General features: G+C 41.8%; 1 non-coding gene across 1 annotated transcript; it reads right to left on the minus strand.

The window, feature by feature from the left end:
- Positions 1–357: 357 nt before the first annotated feature.
- LOC123238338 lies at positions 358–460 on the minus strand. The gene has a single exon (XR_006505538.1). It is a non-coding gene; the product is annotated as a U6 spliceosomal RNA (small nuclear RNA).
- Between the last annotated feature and the right edge of the window lie 5,032 nt (positions 461–5,492).

The following is a 5,492-nucleotide window of genomic DNA, read 5'->3' on the forward strand; positions in this document are numbered from 1 at the left end:
ATTTGCATTTCTCTAATTATTAGAGATTTAGAACACTTTCTCATGTGCTTAGTGATAGTTTTAATTTCTTTATCTGAAAATTACCTATTCATGTCACTTGCCCATTTATTGATTGTGGGATGGCTTGATTTTTTTGTACAATTGATTTAGCTCCTTGTATATTTGAGTAATTAGACCTTTGTCTGAATTTTTTGTTATAGAGATTTTTTTCCCAATTTGTTGCTTCTCTTCTGATTTTGGTAGCATTGGTTTTGTCTGTACAAAACCTTTTTAGTTTAATGTAAAAATTAAATAAAAATTATTTATTTTACATTTTGTAATTTTTTCTAACTCTTGCTTGGTTTTAAAATCTTTCCTAAAAATATGGAATGCTTCACGAATTTGCATGTCATCCTTGTGCAGGGGCCATGCTAATCTTCTCTGTATCAATAATAATTTTCAGATATTTTGTGATCCATACTCTCTTTTTTCCCTCCCATCCTTCCCCCCACTCCTCAAGATAGGAAGTAGTATGGTATAGGTTGTTGTTTCATGTTGTGAAAGAAGACACATATTGCTTATATTAGAGAAAAATTCATGGAAGAACTAAAGGGAGAATGGCAAGCTTCAGTATGTATTTAGACTTCATCAGTTCATTCCTTCCTTGGCAGTGAATAGCCTTTTTCATCTCATAAAATAGTTTTTTAGAAAAATGTGAATTTGGCATTCTAACAGCTAGCCATTCTGTTGGAGTTGTGCTCTCTGCAGCAGTTTGAATGCTTGGCAGGTCAGTTTGAGAAAGGACCTCAGTGTCCAGGAACATTATCTTGCCATGTGATCTTCAGAATCTTCTTAAGACAACTCAAATGGAAACAATTCACTTTCCTGGCATGGCCCTGGTAGACTGTTCAGGTTTCACAGGCATACAACAAAGAGGTCACCACACTGTAGTGTCTGTAGACATTGAGTTTGGTAGGCAGCCTAATATCTTAATTCTCCCACACTTTCCTTTGGAGCGTCCCAATTTGGGGCCAAAAATATCCAATTTGTAATAAAAATCAACGAGGCAGAGTTCAGAGTATTTTCAATTTAATAAAGGAAACCAGAGAGTCCCTGAGAAATTGTGTCTAAGACCTTCCTCATGGTGAGGGACCATACTCCTCAGAGTGGGAGGGAAGGGTTTAACTGGAAGGTTACCAAAAATAGAACAGAGTTATGCATGATTGGTCATCTTCAGAAGGGGGGTGGGTGGGTGATGAGGCACCCCATGATTGACTAAAAGATTTATACATCAATCATAACCATTTTGTCAGAAAGTCTTTTCACGGATCATCAATTACTATTATCCTGTCAAAAGACTTTCCACAGATCATGAGACTTTATCAGCAAATTCTTGGGTTTTCTGTAAGGCCATCCAGCCATCTCAGCTGGGGTTTAGTCAACAACATTCTGGGATTCAAGAGCAGCATAAGGGGGGGGTGTCCTTAGGAAGTCGGGGTTTTAAAGCTAAGGTAACCAGGAGTTGTAATAATGATTCATAGGTCTGAGGGGGTTTGCTAAGACACATGAACCTGAAAAGTATCACATACTTAGGAATTGGGGGAGGTTGTGCTATATAGAGCACAAGTTTAAATAAATCCTTATAATGGGTCTAACTAATAATATGGTAAGTTAAGTGACTTGCCCAGAGTCACACAGCTAGAAAATGTCTGAGGTCAGATTTGAACCCAGGACTTTCATCTTTAGGCCTGGCTCTCTATCCATTCAGCCACCTAGATAGCCTATCCCCATGGATTAATTAATTCTAGCCTACACCACTCTTATTCCTACAGTATTTACATAATCAACTTAGGTTTAAGTTTATTCTGCTTAAATCACTAATAAATACAATCACTGATAAATTAAATCATATGGAATTGAGTGAATACTAATTAAATTGAGTAGGGGTATAAAAATTATTTTCACATCAAACGCTGAGCTAGTTCTGGCAGTGAATGAGTAGACCTCATCATCTATGGGTATTTCTCTGGAAAGTAAGCAAAGTTATTTTGCTTACTTTCCAGAGAGCAACATTCAAAGTATCTCCATTTGGGGAAAATGTTTTACATGATCACACACTTAAAATCCATATTAAGGGGGGCAGCTGGGTAGCTCAGTGGATTGAGAGCCAAGTCTAGAGAAGGGAGGTCCTAGGTTCAAATCTGGCCTCAGATACTTCCTAGCTGTGTGACTCTGGGCAAGTAATTTGACCCCCATTGCCTACCCTTACCACTCTTCTGCCCTGGAGCCAATACACAATATTGACTCTAAGATGGAAGGTAAGGGTTTAAAAAAAAAATCCATGTCAGATTGCTTACTGTCACAAGGGAGGGGGAAGTGAGAATGTGTGGGAAGGAGAGAGCTTCAAAATTTGTTGTTAGGGGGCAGCAAGGTAGATAGAGAGTCAGGCCTGGAGGTGGGAGGTCCTGAGTTCAAATTTGACCTCAGATACTTCTTAGCTATGTGGTCCTGGGGAAGTTACTTAACCCTATTGCCTAGTCCTTAGTCTTCTGCCTTATTTTTACATGTAATTGGGGAAAAAATAAAACATTATTTTAAAAAATTGCTGTAACGGATGGTTCTACATATGGATGGTGGTGGTTAGTGGAGAATTTTTGTTTTCTTGATGTTGTGAGGCCAAAATTAGCACAAGTGGCAGAGAATGGATCTGTTCTGCTACATCTCAGCTTCAGAGGGCGCGTTGGGTGCACAATCATCTGTAGACAAAAAGACATTCACCTAAACACAATAAAACTTCATGGATGCACATGCAGCAAAAATTGTCATTGAATAGGCTGTCATCATAAGGAGAAGAGACAGGAAATACATAGGAGTGAAGAAGGAGATGTGTGACTGAGGGCTGGACCTAAACATTCAAATTGAACAAAAAAGGCAAGACAACTCTCAGAAGACTTGTCAGCAGATTGGAGAGCTTCTCTGTGCTCTGAGATTCAGTTGCTAACAGAGCCAGCGTGCTGGTGGCAACTGTGGAGCAGAAAAGGCAGCTTTCAGAGATCTGGTGTACCGCACAGCATTTACTCATCTGGGCCAAAACACTCACAAACATCAGGATTGGTTCGATGAAAAATGATGGCGAAATCCAGAAGCTTCTACATGAAAAACGAGAACTCCATGGGGTTTATCAGCAGGATATTTCTTCCATCTCTAAGAAGGCAGCATTTGACTCCATTAAAATCAAGTGTAGGGGACAGCTGGGTGGCTCAGTAGATTGACAGCCAGGGAAGTCCTAGGTTCACATCTGGCCTCAGACATTTCCCAGCTGTGTGATGTTGGGTAAGTCACTTAACCCCCATCACCTAGCCCTCACCACTCTTCTAAGAACCAATACATAGTATTGATTCTAAGATGGAAGGTGAGAGTTTAAACAAAAATCAAGTGTAAGTAAAGCTTAGAAAGATGCAAGATTCTTGGCTTAGTAGGAAGGCAGGTGAAATTTGGTTTTAAACTGATAGTCACAATCCAAAACATTTCTACGATGCCCTGATGGCTATTTATGGGCCAAAGATCTATGGTACATCTCAACTACTCAGTGCTGATGGAGTTATACTGCTTATTGATAAAGACATGGTCTCGGAGATAGAGGCTGAACACTTCCACAGTGTTCTCAACAGGCCATCGCCCTCCTAGGTTCTGTCCTCCTGGGAAGCCCTTCCTGATTGGATCCTATTTCTAGCTGGTCCCATCACTGGTGTAAAAGGGGAATGAGTGGTTGAGAAAAAGACACAAAGTTTGCTCCCTGGTTGGTGAATTGATCCCTGAACAAACTCCTCCAGGTCAGGATATAAACAATGAATGTATGAAACAATTAATGAGGTGTGACTATAAAGATGCATCTAAGTCCTATATCTCTTTGAAGCATGAAAAAAGTCTTCCTTGGTGAATTCCAAAAGACAGTTGAGGGGGCAGCTGGTGGCTTAGTAGATAGAGTACCAAGCTAAGAGATGGAAGGTCCTGGGTTCAAATCTGACCTCAGACACTTCCCAGCTGGGCAAGTCTCTTAACTCCCATTGACTACCCCCTACCATTCTTCTGCCTTGGAAGGATTCTAAGATGGAAGGTGAGGGTTAAAAAAAAAGACAGTTGAATAATTCTAGAGAAGTCAGTCTAAACGAGTGCAAGGTACAGGGCACAGAGACACACTCTCCAGGCAGACACAGATACAAAAAGGGCAACAACTTGAAGATGGAAGCAATTTCAAACAGTGTGACTCCTGGTAGAAGAGAAGAGAAATGATATAAATTCAAAGGAAAACTGGCCTTGTTAATCATGAAATGACCTTTAGCTTCTGAGAGGAGCAGAACCTGGAAATAGCTGAGACCGTAAGCCCTGCATCTAGTGGGTGCTCTCAAGGGGAAAAGGCATGGAGACCCTGAAGTCTGGGAGAGGTGAGTTGCATTGGCCACCTGTATTTCCTACATGTGACATTTTACTCTAAGTTTATGCTTGCTCTTCCTGTGGATATTGAGTATATTTATGGCACAGCATGCCCCAGATTTATGGAGAAAATATTTTGTAGCTACAGTTCTTCCTACATCATTTTAGTACTGGCCATTGCTGGATGAAATTGTGTCTACTAGGGGTAGCTGGGTGGCTCAGTGGATTGAGTGCCAGGCCCAGAGATGGGAGGTCCTGGGTTCAAATTTGACCTCAGACACTTCCCAGCTGTGTGATTCTGGGCAAGTCACTTGACCCCCATTGCCTATCCCTGATCACTCTTCTGCCTTAGTACCAATATACAGTATTGATTCTAAGATGGAACATAAGGGTTTAAAAAAATTATGTCTTTTGGATGACTATGAAAGGGAAATTTACCTCTGGGAGCCCCTGAACCATAGTTTTAGAAGTACTGACCCTCAGCCTGAGGGAAGTAGTCATCTCACTGAGGACCCAATCTGTGATCCTATGAGTGGACATTGGGGGAGTCCCCCTAAGGAGGTCACATGCTTTTGTCCCTTGGGTTGCCCCCCCAAATGTCTCTTTTTTTGTCTCCAGCAGTGCTTGACTCCCGGTGCGATCTCAATGATTTCTAGAGGAACGAGGTTGATTTTTCCTAGGTCTGAAGGACACTCCTAGAGATTTCAGTGATGGCGGAATTAATGGTGGCCACAGGAACACAGACTCAAGTCTGCAGTAGAACTCACCAGCTTCCTCGAGGAAGTAGCGGCTGTTGTCCACTAAATGCCAGGCTAGGCGAGGCAGCTTCCCCTGCCGGCTGTCTGGGGCTAAGCCTATAGGGGCGGGGTTTGTTTTTTGAGTACTGACTGTGACCACAAGGTGGCATCACACTGATCCATTCTACCCGGTCCTATTCTATCTAGTCAACTATGTCGGCTGTGAGCAAAGCCGTAACTGGAAAGTTGGGCATTCGAAGATGGAAAAATTGTATGGTGTCTGTCCTTGAGCTTGAAAAAAGCGGACTCACCTTTCTGCCTGGCTCTGAGGTGTGGGGTGCT

This window comes from Gracilinanus agilis, chromosome 2, assembly GCF_016433145.1.
Source record: "Gracilinanus agilis isolate LMUSP501 chromosome 2, AgileGrace, whole genome shotgun sequence".
NCBI lineage: Eukaryota > Metazoa > Chordata > Mammalia > Didelphimorphia > Didelphidae > Gracilinanus > Gracilinanus agilis.